The sequence below is a fragment of the Grammomys surdaster genome, unplaced genomic scaffold (genome assembly GCF_004785775.1).
Source record: "Grammomys surdaster isolate TR1022 unplaced genomic scaffold, NIH_TR_1.0 141, whole genome shotgun sequence".
NCBI lineage: Eukaryota > Metazoa > Chordata > Mammalia > Rodentia > Muridae > Grammomys > Grammomys surdaster.
This window is the reverse complement of record NW_021604599.1, coordinates 11342670-11359995: the sequence shown is the minus strand read 5'-3', so window position 1 is coordinate 11359995 and position 17326 is coordinate 11342670. Positions and strand designations below refer to the sequence as shown.

Sequence of the window (17326 nt, the reverse complement as noted above, 5' to 3'; positions counted from 1 at the left end):
TTCCTTGTTTCTTTTTTTTTTTCACTCATAGATAATAGTTTTAATGTGGTCAAGATAGACTATAAAAATAATGCTAATTCCTAGGTACTCATACATTATTACAAGAGCTTTGACCATCTATCTTCCTATCCAAACTATGAGTCCCTCATAGACTCAGCAGTACTTAAGTACCTGAGGTTTGCCTTAAAAAACCATCCCAAATCTAAAACCTAGGCCTACTGATTTTATTGCCTGACTCATTGTCAGTATTACAAGCATGTTATCATCTCCTCAGGCTAGGAATACTGAAGTAGGTTATCTTGCCCCATCAGATTAATATAATGCATGCAATTATGTATATCCATGAGTACAAGTCTACATTTGCTCATAAGATTGTGATCACTTGGTCCACACACATACTAATAATTTTATAAACATGGATGTTTCTTCATATCCAATGAGGTCAATTTTGTCATCTATTTTAGACATTGTGACAAAAGAAAACATAGAACAATTATGATATTCATAAATGTGTAAGGATTGTGACAGGACAAGGCAATACAGATGTTCTTCCTTCTTATATTCTTATTCAAGACATTTCAAGTTTAACTAGAATTTGATCACCTTGATGAAGAATTCTATGGAAAATTATCGAACTCTATTCTAGGAACCCAAGGTCAAAATATTCCAGCTAATTTATCTTAGCTTCTGTCAAATTGCTTAGTTCCACAAAACCTCCCCTGCAGTTGTCAATCAAGATATCAGGATGTAGTTTTTGCCTTTAAAAGCCCCTAGCTCTTAATTTTCAATACAATACTGAGGTCTCAAATACCTGAGACATTATACCTAGCCAACTGGAATAAAGTCTTTCAACTGGCTATAAATTGTGTCTGAGTGGTTATATTTGGTGGGCTCTCTGTAACATTTTTGAGGCTCCTTGTAACACTTTGGAGGCCCCAGTGAGATTTCAGAGACTGGACTCTGACACTAAGGTTACTTAGAACTAACTGGTTCCCTGGTTCTTCCAGGGAAGAGTGACTGGAGATGACTCAGAGCAGGTGTACAACCTGAGATTTTTTTTCATGTTCCCTGGAAAATCCTGTCTGACTGATCACTGCCACAATTCTCCTGTGTAGGGAAATTTTAATCCAGCAGCATGGATGTTCTGGCAAGGGATCACATCCAAAGTCCTAGATCTGTGTGATCTGACTAGAATACACACAAGCCCTTAGTGCATACCCTTAAGATAAAATTAGTTTGTAGAAGGAAACAGTCATATTTGAAAGTAACATCTAAGTAATGAATCAAAGAAAGGTTTGATTGAATACGTCAGAGATAAGATACACCCAATGCTCATGAGAATGGTACAGGAAAGAGATATGAAGAGTAGTACAGGGAAAGAGAGTAGTCAGTTGGGAGTCAATTCAGTGATTGCAGTACAGTGGAACTGAGTTTATTTGAGAGTTCATGGAGATAAGTTCAGGTCAGCAGAGGCAGTTAAAGCAAGAGAACAAGGAACCCAAAGATTAAAACAATTTGTCAAAGTTAGAGGCTAAGCAGAACACTGTGATAAGAAGCTGAGAGAAGCCACACTGAACCAATCAGCTTGGAGAGAAGTTTGAGGCAGAACAGCTGAGTCCAATCAGCCAGCCAGAGTTCAGAAAGAGGTAGAAAGGGTAAGCAAGCTTATTCAGCCGTAAGCCTCCAAGACAACAACTACATTGGCAAATAAAAGTTATGTTTATACTCCAGAGGGACTCCAACACTTCCATCGAAAAGAAAAAAAGGTAAAACATCATCTGGTCTGAATACCTCTGGAGGTTAAGTTTAGTCTGTACTCCTGGTTTGTATACAAGAGGGGAGGTCGTACATGAATGTAAATCCTGTGTCCAGTATCCATGTGGAATGTCACAGACTTCCCTGATCTATTCACATATATGAATGTGTGGTGGCAAGCCCTGGTTGTCTTTACTATATGTTCCTCTGTTTGACTAAGTCTCCCCGTGTGTATCTCTGTACGTCTCTCTGTGTTTTTCCGTCAATTCTGCTGGTTGGTGAAACATATATAAAATCGAAGGGGAAGTGATCTATCCTGAGACCTTCACCACTGCTACCCCCAAAGTGGTGTATAATTTCCCCCAGGCTCAAAGGTCACACATTACTATCCACAATGAAATGTCCCTCTTCCAGTGGGAACTGTGGCCATGACACAGTGCTACCTGCAGCTGTTGCTATATTGAAGTTGGTTGCTCCCAAACTGTGAAGGTAGCAACCAGTTTCCCTGTAATAACCAGTGACCTCCACTGTATGCACATTGGCTTATGTTATCCCCCAGGTATATGCCTATAATGGAGCAGAGGGGAGAGTTCATACTGGCCTTGACCCAATGTTAATGAAATTCAAACAGGCCCCAATTGGTCCCAATCCTTCTAGAGGCAGGAAGAGTCCGTGCAACTGCTATAGGCCTTGCAGCCTTGATTGTTGAGAACAAAGCCTTTAGGAAACTCAGTTCCCAGACAGACTTGACATTTGAAGAATTCTATTTCCTGGCTGAAGAGCCAAGTGGACTCCCTCACAGAAGTTGTCCTTCAGAACTAAAGGAGGATGGGTTGCTCCCCTGCCCCCCCCCTTTTTGAAACAGGGAGTACATTGCATGAGCTTGGAAAAAACCTTGCTGTTTCTAAGCTAGCCAATCAGTGGTAATTAGGAAAAACCTAGCAATGGGCAGAGAAACCTTAAAGAAAGGGAAGGAAGGACACATAGATCAGATAATTGGTGCCATGCTCTGTTTATTTGATCTCTGTGGATGAGCATCTTACTGTCAGAAATATCTACATTTGCTGCTCATTCTGATTGGGCTAATGGTAGGACCTAACATTCTCAACTTCATGGCTAACTACATCAAACAGAATAAACTCAGTTAAGCTATTGATCATTAAGACTACCTTTGCCCCCGTAAATAAGACAAGTCAATAATTTGACTCATGCCTAGGGAACCAGGGGGGGGAATGTCACAGGGCAAGACAGTACACAGGTTCCTACTGAGGCTATTCAGGTTTCACCAAAATTTACCAACTCTATTCCAGAAACCTTGAGGTCAAAGTATCCAGGCTAACTTCTATTAAACTGCTTGCTCTGCAAAGCCTTCCCCCAGAAACTAGATTCCAGGATGTGGTTTTTGCCTTTAAAGGCCCCTTTACTCTAAATGCTCAGGGCTATACTCGGGTCCCAGATACCTCAGTGTGGTCCCAGATGGCTAGAATAAAGATTTTCAATTGGCTATAAACAGTGTCTGAGTGTTCGTCTGTGGTGGGCTCCCTGTAACACCATTAAAATCACATTTAATTGCATAATGTAGTGAACCAATAAAACCTTATTCTTAAATATTACTTGTATGGATATATTTATATTCTTCTCCAAATTCCATATTGAAGTCTAAGTCCATGTCTAAGTCTTGGGTCTAGGGTCCTTGAGAAAACAGAACACTGAATTCAATACAATGGACTTCACAGATAGGAATAAGTAAAGAACTAGAGGTATTGCAAACTGTGCTTGATATGAACAGGGACAAATGTTGCAAACAAGTATACTAATAAATGGTTTTCCCAACATGTACATGTATTACTAACAATGGTCAACATTACAAGAATAAGAAAAGATGTCTATGTGAGATGTAGTTCTGAAATCATGTTAGTCACAGCTGTTAAGTATTTATCTTGGAGATCACCCTTGGACTTATAATTATCTAATTTTCTGAAGCACAAGAGTCAGTGTGACTAAATGATGTATCTCACAACAGTTGTTTCTGGACACAGTCAACATTTGGCTTCTTACACCAAATAAACAAGGTTCTATCCCCATTATGTGGTGGCTCTCATATAATTCATTGAAGATCTAACTAATGCAAAGGTAGAACAGGAACAAATTTGGCTTCTCTATCTAATTCTGTAAGTCAGTGGTTCCCTCAAGCCTTCAAACTCTAATTGAATCTCATATCACTGGAGCTGCTAGTTTGCATGTTTTGGGGCTGACACTCTTGGAAATTCTTAGCTTCCAAGAGTTAGTGTGTGTGTGTGTGTGTGTGTGTGTGTGTGTGTGTGTGTGATTTAAATGAAATAAAATTATATTTACTCTCTATCATAAAAATATTTCATTATTTCAGTTTCTTTGAAGAACCCTGGAAAATGCAAAGAAATCTCTATCTCTAAGATTACTTTAGTGGGTCAGACAAGTACATTAGACACAAGATATGGGCTGGAGATGTGACTCAGTTGCTAAAGCACTTGCTGAATAAGCATTAAAACCTTAGTTTGATTCCTGAAACCACATTTAAAAAACAAACAAAAACCAAAAATAGGCTTGATGGTGGATAATCAAAATTGCATCCCTGAGCAGGCATAGACAGGTGGATCCTGGGGCTTGCTGGTCTAATATCCTAGCCTAATCTATGGATTCCAGGCCAATAAGAGTGTCAGTGTCATAAAATAATAAAATAAAATCGGGTGGTGGTGGCGCACACCTTTAATCCCAGCACTTGGAAGGCAGAGGCAGGTGGATTTCTGAGTTCGAGGCTGGCCTGGTCTACAGAGTGAGTTCCAGGACAGCCAGTGCTACACAGAGAAACCCTGTCTTGAAAAACCAATAAATAAATTAATTAATTAATTAATTAAAATAAAAATTTAAAAACCAACAAAGAAATGGCTCATGAGAATTAATACTTGAAATTGTCCTCTGACCTCTACACACACAGACACAAATACATGCATGTGCATGCCCACAAACACACACATGTGCACCTGTACACACATGAACACATAAATCAAAACACATACATAATTGCAAAATGCAAAAAATTACAGGAGATAGGCTGAAAAATCCCATCAAAGAAACGTCCACAAAAGACCCATGAGAGTGGAAGTAGCAGAACAGGGGTATTAGCAGGGATGATGGATAGAGGATGGCACAGTGGGGACTGGGGTGGGGGTGGGGAGATGGTGGGTCTTTCGAGCTATTCATATTCACTCTTTTTTATGGTTTTCAAACTTTCACAAAACTAGGCAAAAGAATAATCAAAATGAAGTTTAATACTTACTTCTTTTAGACTAATCTCTGTTTCTTGAAGATACTGGACACAGAAAACATTCCGTGACCTTGTGTAGAGTACTAAAGACTGTGAATACGTAAAGATTCCTTTTCATCTCTGTCTCCTCAGCTAACTATAGAATTCATACCATAGAATTTAGAAAGGGGCACAGTTCAGAGGTCTTAGGTCCACAGTAAGTTCTAGTAGAAAGAGCTTGGAGATTACGTAAACTCTCCATGCCTTAGGGAGCTGAAGGAACAAAAACCTTTATATAGGATTGTTACAGTGAGGGTTGAAAAGGTCTCCAGGGACAATGAAGAGACCAGATGAGAGAAGTAAGTAGTAGTTTCCAGATTCTTGTGAACATTACTGAGTGTACACACAAAGCAAAGAATCTAGAGGAAGCCCATAGGGAAAATGTACACCATAGGAAAAAGTGTTAACAGAAAGGATTATTTGTGTTGGGACCCCAAGTGTCTCCACATCACAATGTGCTAAACAGAGGACCCTGGCAAGATAATCAGAAGGATTATTATTAGGTAAACAGAAGGAAAATCTTGGGGTTCTCACACCTCAAGTTTCTGTGTACTGGGAAAACCATTACCTTCCTTATCTGCCCCAATGGTCAACTATCTCAGGGAAGGACGTCTAGTTCCCAGTGAACCCTAACAGCCTGCTTCAGCTCCTCCTTCTCCCAAACTCTCCTCCTACTATCATATAAAATTTGCTTGCTTTCCCACCCAGCTGCGCTCCTCTGTTCTTGGATGCTAACTAGTAGCACGTTCTCTCAATAAACATTTCTTTCTATCCACAGAGATGTTCAGTTTCAAGGCTTCGCTGCATCCTTACAATTTGTCAGTTAAGGGGGAAGAAAGGAAGACAAAACTCTTGAAGAGCTTGGTCTCTTCAGGAAGTGGGTCTGCTTCTTTTCCTGAGGCTGCAGTTATACTATGGCATTGGATACATCATAGAAAGAATTCTGAAAGGTGAAGGATACAGAGATAACGCAAGGGGCTCTGCTAGCCATGTAGGTAGGTTCAGGGCAGCGTGGGTGCTATCCTTTACTGAAGATGCCTATGCATGCTTCTGGAATGCATCTCTGCTGTCCTTCCTTATGCTGCCTTTGCAGCCTCAGAGGTTCTGAACAAACTAAATGCAATAATAAATGCATATAATTACTGCAATATAATTCCTGGCACAAAAAGTCTATAATAGCCTATACAAGTCTGGGGAAAAAAAAGTTCACCTAAAACTCCAGAAGAAAATACATCATTTTGTATCATGATCATGCTCATACTTTGGATTCTACAAGTAGGAAAATTATCATCGTATTTGGTCTGAGATAATATTAGAGGCTACTGACTAGGAAAAATATATTACTTTAAATTCTCTCTCTTAACATTCTTAGCTCTTCTGATATCCAAGGCTGCTGCTGCTGATAACAACCAATGCTGAAAGTAGAGGCAGCCATAATCAAACTTATGTCACCTAGCCAGCAGTCAGTCTCATTGTCCAGTTGTTGTTGTCATTAGAAATTAAGGGAAGAATTGTGGTACAGACTTTGATCGATAAACGGAAGATTATAACCATTACGTCTTTCAGTAAAACAACAAAATCAGTTCAGTACAAAGAAAGACCCCAGCAGTCAATGGAGTATGGAAGAAGAGACTTCTCCATTCTTCCTCACACAGCTTCAAATTTCTTTTCTTGGCAGCATTCTGGTACCCAGAGGACAAATTATCATGACTATGTATCAACAGATAAAAAGGAGATGTGAGGAGAGGAGCACTTAGTAAGGGCTGGACAGGCTGCCAAATGCTGGAAGTCTGGACCTTCTCCTTCCTGATACATTCTGCATTAAGATTATGAGACTTTTTTTCACTTATGGTAATCAATTTTATTTTGATTAAATGCCAGAAGGCTGAGACTATAATTGTAACCATCCCATCCTGCAAGGAAGGGCGATGGTCTAAGATTGAAACCCAATGTTCTAACAGACAGGAAAGAAAACAGAAAGGTGATGATGGGTGTGTATGTGTGGTGTGTGGTGTGTGCGTGGTATGCGTGTGTGTGGTGTGTGTATGTATGTGTAGTGTGTGTTTGGTGTATATATGTGTGATGTATGTGTGTGGTGTGTGTGTATGTGTGGTATGTGTTTGTTGTGTATATGTGTGATGTGTGTGTGTTTGGTGTGTGTGTTGCATGGTGTGTGTGTGTGTGTGTGTGTGTAAGAAGCAGAGTTCTTTCTAGAGAAACAAAGTGCAGACACTAGTTCCTTTTTGCCCTCCTTACCCTTTTCCTTTGTTTTATCTGAGATGCAATCACTTCAGCTATTGGGATAAACCACTCCCTGATGCCAGAACATAAGACCACACTATGAACCTGCTTACTCACTTGGTCTTGTTTATTTCAGATGCTTGAGTTAGAACTAGAAGCATCAGAGCTACTCAAGTTTCTAATTCATTTAAATGCTCCCCAAAAAAACTAGTTCAGAGCTCAAAATCATCCCTTATAGAATTTTACCTCTGGTTTTTATTTTTATTTATTTTTATTTATTTTGGAGAGATCAAATTATTTTATTTATTTACATTTCTAATGTTATCCCATTTCCCAGTTCCCCCTCCACAAACCCCCTATCCCATCTTCCCTCCCCCTGCTTCTATGAGGGTGCTCCCCCACCCACTCCCAACCTTACCACCCTGCCATTCCCCTACACTGGGGCCATCGAGCTTTCACAGAACCAAGGGCCTCCCCTCCTATTGATGCCAAATAAGGCCATTCTCTGCTACATATGCAGCTGAAGCCATGGATCCCCCCATGTGTATAGTCTGGTTGGTTCACCTCTAGTTTTTAAAAGTGATCAACTCTGCCCTTTGATCATGTCTTGTGAAGTATAAAATATTATTGTAAATATGTGTGCTTATAGTGTATGTCTGCACGTGTGTGTGTGTGTGTGTGTGTGTGTGTGTGTGTGTGAGAGAGAGAGAGAGAGAGAGAGAGAGAGAGAGAGAGAGAGAGAGAGACTGTGCGTGTGTATGAGAGAGGGATTTTTAAAGATATAGTGTAGGATTTAGAACTCTAAGTTTCTTTTACAACTTCCGTACTTTTCTTAAGCATCTATTTATAGAATGTTACTTCTAAGCAACAAACTGTGTTTGATAAAGCTGTCTGTTTACCATCAAGCAAAATTATCATTCATATCCTCATGACTAGACTTGAAATTATCTTATTTTTTATTTATCAGCTCAGCCTGGCAACAGTTGGAATAGAATTTAATGTGGACTTCATGGACAAAGGCCATCAGCCTTCTCTTGACTCTGAGTCCCTGAAGCCTGCCACTGTCTGCAGACCTTTAGTCCTGTCTGCCATATCCTGGTAGATTTCTAGCAAAGAGAAGCTGGGGTAAATCTCCTCCCACTTTAATGTGCATCATTGTCACACAGAAAGCCTGTGAAAACAGACACCAGTATCCTACCATGGAGCTATGGCTATTAGCCCAGTACCTGCATCACCTCAAAGGCTTCCAGGGCATGCTGGTACTGAGAGTTGGTATCTGTGAACCATTGCTTTGAAGCAACCTGCTGGACAGGTTAGTGAGTAACCACCCCCTTGTTTGAGGAACCTTAGTTCCCCTGTCCTAGAAGTGATCTGTCTTTGTCATTATGTTGGTCTAATGAGGCTTTGATTACTGTTGCAACTATGAATCTCTTTTTTTTTTTCTTTTCAAAGTTTCTTTGTTTCCTGGAGGTCCTTTGCATTTTTAAACAAATCTTAAAGCTTGGTTGTTAATTAATGTAAGCATTTTGAAAGGCATCATGGGACAGTGAAATTGTGTTAACTGACTCAAGTCACAGATATCTTAATATTGGTCTTCTATTCACAAATTAGGTGGATTTAGTTCTACCATCTTTAATTTTTTTCATTTTTTTAGCAATATTTTGTAGTCCTCAATGTTCAAATTTTGTACTACTTTTTCATTTCAACTTGGGGCCTAAATTAATTTGTACTTTTTGATTGTGATATTGTAAATGATACGTTTAGGGTTCTATTTTGATTTGTATACATTTGTGCTTAATTTTGTATATGAGAGGGATTGGAGGGAGGAAATGGAAAGTAGAAATGATGCAATAATATATTTTTTTTACTCAAAAGGTAAAAGAAATAATTTTTTAAATTGAAATAATAAAAGAGAAGACCCTGCCTCAACAGGGTATAAAAATCAATCCTTGAAAGTTTTCTTAGGTACCACGCACACACAGACACACACACACACTGCATGTACATATACCCACACACAAATAAGCAAATACAAATTAAAACTAAAGAATGTATTTGTCTGATTTTGATATTAAAATAATGCCATCTCTCAAAAATTTGGGAAATATTCCTACCTCCTCCACTTCCTAGAAAAGATTTTACATAATTAGAATTCTCCCTCAATTGTTTGGCAGAATAGTCTAGTGAAGTAAATAGGTCTCAAGAGATTTTTAATCATAAATTCAATTTCTCTGAGAGATATGAATGTTTCTAATGACTATGATAAGTAGTATAATACAAGTAATGTGTTTAGACAGAACAGCAAGGAGAAAAAGAGGTAAGTAGTAGCATTCATCCAACTCATTCTGTAGACCAGGCTGGCCTCAAACTCTCAGAGATCTGACTGTCTCTGCCTGCCAAGAGCTGGAATTAAAGGGCTGTGATACCACCATTCAGCCATCTTGTCTCCCCTACTTCTTAACTGCAGATGCGATGTGAACAGCTACCTCAGGTCCATGCTGCAACTTCCACCCTTTCCCCCCTCCCTTGATGGCCATTGCTGTTGTATCTGAAAACAGCTACAGTGTATTTATATACATAAAATAAATAAATCTTTTTTTAAAAAAAGTCTTAACAAATTCAAGAGAATCAAAATGATTTTTTAATATTTTTCAGATCATAGTATATAACTAGAAATCAACAGCAAGAAAAAACAACCATGAAAATGTCCATATGTGACACAGTACCATGTACAATGAGTATACACAATGAGCATAATTTTAATTAATTAATTTTTTAAAATCAGAAATCTCTAATGATTACCTTGATGTACTTCAAGGTATTAGTGAAACAAAAGTAACATAAACTCAAAAGCAATACATGGAACAAAATAATAAAGATGAGAGTAAAAGTTAATGGAGCCTAAGAGAATGAAACATAGAATGAATTAAACAAGGAGATGGTTCTATAAAACCATAATGAAGATTGACAAATTCTGTACAAAAAGAGAAAGAAGAACCTAGTTAACAAATTAGAAATTTAAAAAGGGAGCATAGTAACAGGTACCAATGACATCCACAGGGTCATTAGGAAGTAGTCTACAAACATGTTTCAAAAATGTTGGACACCCTAGGGGAAAAAAAATAGATGAATTTCTAGACATAGGGGGCTTGCTAAAACAAACCAACAGGACGTAAACTTAAGAAGATCAACAACAAGCAAACATTTGAAGCAATGCTGTAGTCTCCTAACAGAAAAAGCCAAGAACTGAAAAGATTCAACATCAACTTCTACCAGACCTTGGATATTAGCCCAGAACCTTGAAATGCCCAAGATGCAACTCACAGGCCACATGAAGCTCATAAAGAAGGAAGACCAAGTGGGTTGTGATTCGGTCCTTCTTAGAAGGAGCAACAAAATACTCAAGGGAGCAAATATGGAGACAAAGTGAGGGACAGAAACTGAAGGAGGGGCCGTCTGAAGACCATTCCACCTGAGTATCCATCCCATGTGCAGTCACCAAAGGTAGATGCTGATGTGGAAGTAAGGAAGTGCATGCTGATAAGAGCCTGATATGGATGTCTCCTCAGAGGTCTTCAAGAGTCTGACATATTCAGAGGCAGATGCTCACAACTAGCCATTAAACTGATCATGGGGTTCTCAATGGAGGAGTTAGAGTGAAGACTGAAGGAGCTGAAAGGATTTGCGGCACCATGAGGAGAGCAACAATACCAACCAACCACACCTCCCAGGGTCTAAACCACCAGCCTGGGAGCACTTAGGGAGGGATCCAGGGCTTTAGCTGAATATGTAAGAGTGGAGGGCCCTGCTGGGCCTAGGTGGAAGAAGAGAACCTTGACCTCATGAAGGCTGGACGCCCCAGGGGGTGGGAATTTTGAGGGTGGGGAGGTGGGAGTTGGGGGGGTAGATAGAGGTTACATCCACAGAGAAGAAGGAGGAGGGGTGAGGGGATTGGGGGTTCCTGGGTGGGTGGGGGATGGGATAAGGGGACAACATATGAAATGTAAATAAAACATCCAATAAAAAAAAAAAAAAGAAGAAGAGTTAATACCATTACCCTGTAATCTATTGCACTAAATGAAAAGGAAAGGAATGCTACCAAATTCATTCCATGAGCTCAGGAGGTGTATGTAGACAAAGATGTTGTTTTTTGTTTGTTTGTTTTGTTTTGTTTTAAAGAGTCTAAAATGTTCTACCATGTAACACAGCTCAGAACTAGGCTTTTTGAAATACTCCAGAAACTTAAGAGACATGATAGGAGGTTTTAGTCAGTTAATTCTTCTTCCTATTGATTACCAAATTACTCTGTTAGACCATATTATTTACACCAAATTGTGTCATGATCTTTGTTACTTCCAGCTAAGATCACAATGTCCTTAACAGAAGAACTCTGACCAGGTAAAGAAAAGAACTGTTGCTGGGTAAACTCAGCATTCCTTGGGAATTCCATAAGAGGGAAGTTTCTATGTTCACCAGGAAAGCATATTTCTTTGAGTGGAGTTCTGTTTACCAGAAGTCCCCCTTAATTCTCTCACAAAGGTCAACAATCTTGGGCAACGGCATCTAGTTCCAGGTCAATCCAAACAGCCTATATCAGCTCAAAGAACCTCACCCTGCTGTCATAAAATCCTGCTTGCTTTTCTGCCATTTTGCTTCTATCTCCTGAAAGATAGCCTTGGCAGTTTGTTTCTCAAACTTTTCTTTCTACCCACAGAATGGTTTAGTTGAGTGCTTTTACTGTGCCCTCCCTTACACTCATTTTACAAAGAAAATGAAAGTACATGCACGTGTGTATAAGCAATGCCTCAGTTCACTTAATAGAATATGTTTAGCTTCAAGAGTAGTCATGTGCTTCAGTTGAAAGAGCAATACATTGTTCTTAGAATCAGATAATTGAGTTCATGTTTCACATAAGAAGTAGTACCTTTTTAATCTCTCAACATCTGTTTCCACTTTATTAATTTTCCAAAATCATAATCTTCTAAGAGTTCTGTTAATACATAAATATTAAATGTGTCAGTGCCTGGAGAGAAAGGCACTCCAATCTACATTAATCTAACAAAAATGAGAATTATAAGTAAATACTTTCATTTCAGAATGTCACAATGTCACAGTCTACCCAGAAAAAAAAAAAAGACATAAGCACATATAAAAGAATTGAGGAGAAATGTATTCTTGTGCCTTGATTATAAATGTCCAGGACAGGAGCTAAGAGGAAGACAGGCAACCTTGCATCAGAAATGGCCAGACACACCTATAGCAAAGGGAGGGGCAGAAGCTAAGGGTCTAGATGTAAGGCGCTAGTCCCCCTTCTAATATGTGATAAGCTTCCGATAAGCAAGTCAGCTGATCAAACTGGAAATCAACACTTCTCATTTCTCTAGAGACCTGACTGAGAGGAAGGACTGACCCATTATGGTAAGAGGAAGTAGGTTGTTTGCATAAATGTCATTACCTAACCCTTACATTGCTAAGATATTTTAAAATTACAAAATTTAGGAGCATTTGGTCTCCACGGAGAAAGCTCAGTCATGACTGTGTTACTTTCTCAGGTGTAAGCAGACAAAGTAGTAAAGAAATGTGATGGATTTTACTTTTTTTTTTTTTTTTTGGCCATACTTCAATTTCCAAGTGTATTATAAAGGAGGAAGGAATCAATGTATAAATTCTCAAGACAAAAGGAATGAATGCCAACTGATGAATGGCTTACTTGGCAGTTTTAGAATGAGCCCATAGGTTCATAGATTTGAATCTTTGGGTATCAAGGAGTGGCACTATAGGAGGTATGGTCTTGTTGGAATAGGTGTGGCTTTGTTGGAGGAAGTGTGTCACTCGGGGTGGGCTTTGGGGTTTTCAGAAGCTTAAGCCAGGCCCAGTGTTACCTTCCCTTCCTGTTCCCTGAAGATTTAGATATAGAACTCTTGACTCCTCCAGCAACATGTTTGCTAGCTTCCCTGAATGTTCATAATAAACTATACCTCTAAAATGTAAGCAAAACCCAATGAAGTGTTTTCTGTTACAAGAGCTGTCATGATTACAGCATCTCTTCACAGCAATTGAACACTGAGACACCAGGCAAAGGGACCTAAGTAAGGGGAAGGGGACCTTCCAGGGGAAGGAGGCTGTATTTTGCTTCAGAATTTGAAACCAGATCCCAGATATGCTAAAACACAGAAAAGTCTCAAGGAGGAGGAAGAAGTCCTGTTGGGAATATAGGTAAACTCAGCTGGAGTATGCAGCTTCCAGGGGGTGCTTAGGCCACACCCTGAATCATTCTTGGTTTTCATATTAATGTGGGAATTTGCTGTGTCTGCTGTCACCTCATTGCAGCACTCTATAGCCTGTCAGCTTCAACATTCCCGTAAGCCAGGTCTCCTCTCCTTGTTAGGAGAGCAACCAAAGATTTATCAGAAAACCATCATGATGCTCCTACAAAACAAAGACTATTTGCTCATGAGTCGGGTGTTTTTTTTTTCCCAGAGCATAAATGCCCCTGCCTACATCAATACACATTTGTTGGGCAATAAAAAGTATACATATAGATGAAACAAGATGTTGCACTGTTTGGAGTCTTTAAAGTAAAGCAGCCTCACTATGCCAGAGTGTAAGCTATGATGTTCAGCTCTCCTCATGAGAGGCTGAGCTTCTGCTCACCACTCTTATGACTTTACTACGATTGGTTTTCTTCTGCCAGTGCTGCCTCCTATCCTTTCTCAAACCAGTGAAATAAGGAGCTAAAATCCAGGCAGTGACATCCCCACGATGGATCCCTCTGCACTCCTCATTACTGCAATCTACGTCAAGAGTCCCTACATCTGAAAGACCCACTTCCTCTAGCCCTGCCTTTGCATATTAAGGGAAACAGAACCAGAGGACAGGTTTTGTTTCTAACATCCCTTCATGAAGACACTAAGGACAAGGAGTAGGAACTAGAGTGGACATAGCTCTTCATATGGCGACATGAAGCAAGTCTCAGCATTTATATTCCAATATTTAATAAATATTAATAAATAATATAAATATAATAATATAAATATTAATAAATGATATAATATTAATAATGCTAATAATAAATATTCCAATACTTCATAAAATTTGATAAAACTCAAACGGTTTATTTTCATTTTGAATTATATAAGAAAAATATATTTAATAAGATTCATGCTTAAAGTGTGTATGTGTGTGCACATGTCTGTGTGTGCACATGTGTGTGTTTGTGTGTACATGTGTGTTTAATTTGAAAGAGAGCAAGGAGGGTGATATAAAAGGGGTTAGAGGGAAGAAATTGAAAGGAGAAATGATGTAATTTTATTATCATCTTAAATGTTTTCTTGAATAAAACAAATACATTAAAAATTCTGCAGCAGTAATCTTAGCCATGAAATATTTGTTATCAGGACTTCCCTTGAGATTTCAAGAAATGCTATGATGTCACCAATTATACTGGAAAATCTGAGAATTCAGGGGTATGGCTTATAGTTTATATGACATATTTCTATTGCCATGAGAATAGCTAAGACATGATTGTTTACTGAGTGATTATGTGGATCAATAATAAATGGAGTGACCCTAGATTTTGTAACTTATAATGTCAAAGCAGCCTCAAGAGATTTGCTTCATGGAGCCATATGAAGAGTCAATAATGTAAACCAAATATGAACTAAAAGAAAAACTCAAGTTCAAACTGTGGCATTCTGGTTTAGAGAATCTAGTTGGAAACTGCAGTGCAAAGCAACTCATCCCTTGATGACGGATGTGGCACGGTGCATTGATGCTAGAGGGATCAGTCTGAAAAAATCATGAGTCATGGCTGAAAATACAACAGCAGGCAACCAGAAATTTCTATATCCTAGGATACAGATAATGTGCCAATATTTTCCATAAAGATACTTGGATGAAAACAGGCAAACATGAGAGACAGTGGACAAAGAGCTCATGGGCACTGGGTTCTGGAGAACAGTGGTTTTGTAATATGGAAAAGCCACAAGAAGCAGATAGTGCATGCTTCATAGTTTTTATCAGGACTGCAGAACCTCACCATGGCGCAAGAAACACCTTTCCAAGAAAAGTGTCTGTTTATGTAGCTAAGAAAATATTAAAAAGTAGAATAAATGTATTCCTCCAAGGATTCAGTGGGAGGCTAGGATTGTCAACACATCTTGTTTCTGTATTCAGAGTCTTATGTGTACAGTCAGACACTTAGGAACTCTCTTAAAAATTGTGTCTTTGGGGAGGAGCAGAAGTAGGGAAGAAAAGATTTCTTTTTGTTTTAATTGAGTAAAAAGCAAAAGAGACTTGGGAAACCGGTGGTTATTCTGTTAGACCTTACTTCTCAAATACTAAATGTTTAAGAACTGGACAGCTGACCTGAATACAATACAAGTTAAGGAGAGGGAGATACATATGAGGTAGAGAACTCAGTTTGACAAAAATCACCATATGTGAAGCCTCAGGCTATTCACAAGTCACTTGTACACAATACTGGCTGTGAAGTATAAAAACAAAACAGCAAAGACTGCCAGCAAGGATGCTGAGTTGTTTATTACTTAGAAAAGGCCATGATGTTCCCACAAATTAGGGATTCAGTTGCAAGCCCAGTTTTTAATAAACAGAAGAGAACAGTGGCATCAAAGGTACAGGAAGACCTGTTCAATACACACAGCTTAGGGACCACCCACCACTTCAAGGAGAAAAAGAAGATGTGCGGGATAAACTATAAGACCACAAGCACTGGGAGAAGAAAATGACTCATGGTATCATGCAGTCCTTCTCAACGTTAGAGTGCAATTGACTGGCAATGCTCAGCAATTGGTAATTAAGGCCAAATGGAAATCTTAGCTAAGATTAGAACAAAGACTGAAGAGAGTGAATGAGCTATCCATAAGAAATTCTTTGATCAGATGGTTTAACTACTTCCCTCAAGAAGAAGAAACAGTTGTTTTACCAAAGCTTAATGTGTATCCTAGAACTGCATTTATCATTCACGTTGTAAACGTAAAGTTACTTAAAATGTAAAGAAACCATCTTCTGTCCCTTTTCCAACTGTGATTATGTTTCTCTCAGATGTATCCTGTAGCTCTCTGGCCATTTTCAGTAGGGCAAACAACTTCCCTTTGATAATTTGGATTCATTTTCAAGCATTAAAATACCCAGTCCAAGCTCACATCCTATCAAAGCACCCCTCATCCAGCAGCTCTTGCTGTGACTCGTTTGCAACTATCTCCTTCTGCCTATAGGGAACCCTCACGTTATGGGTTCTTCTAGGCATCTTTTACAACACTCTAAGTATTATCCCACAGTTAACTCTGTAGGCTGCCTTTGGCAGCTACACAGCCCTCACCTCAACAAGTAATTCTCAAGAGAGAACAGTCATCACAGCTATTTTGCCTACATGGTCTTGGCTCAGGAAGAAAACAAATTCTTGCCTTGAAAAATGGCAGGACAGTAAGCTATTTATAACAATTCAGTTTTATTAGAACATATTCACATCTGTATGTACTCTTAGGTGAACAAATTTAACAGAAAGTTACCTAAGGCAAAGAATGAAAAGTTACACAGAAAGAAAAGAGAGTTGGGGAAGAACCTAGGGTCTGTGGACTTCATGCTATATTATGAGATCTGGCACTATAAATCATCTCCGTTTTACAGATGAGTAAGAGGAACTGAAAGGTGCGGAACATTTAACAGTGGTGAACAGTCATCATTTTGCTAGTTCAGTTTCTCATATTTATAGGATTCTTCTACCCTACCCCAATATTTTCTGACTTGAGCTTAGATATAAACATGCACTTGTGTACATAGTCACATGACTGAGAAACTAAAAGCTATGGACAAACTTAGCATCAGGTCTTCCTGCTAGCCATGTCTAGTATAAAAGAGAACTCTATGTAGCCAGGACAAATGACGCAGACTAGCAAAAGTCAAAGAGCTCTTTCTCCTCTCTCTCTCTCTCTCTCTCTCTCTCTCTCTCTCTCTCTCTCTCTCTCT

The 17326-nt window shown here is 39.0% G+C and overlaps 1 protein-coding gene across 2 annotated transcripts in view; it reads right to left on the bottom strand.

The window, feature by feature from the left end:
• The window catches only part of Tmc1 (transmembrane channel like 1), a 157619-nt gene that overhangs the window by 128549 nt on the left and 11744 nt on the right, over positions 1-17326 (bottom strand). For both annotated transcript variants that reach the window (XM_028764094.1, XM_028764095.1), the window contains exon 2: positions 12486-12593. The gene's annotated coding sequence lies outside the window, so the exon portion shown is untranslated. The remainder of the gene's footprint in view (positions 1-12485; positions 12594-17326) is intronic.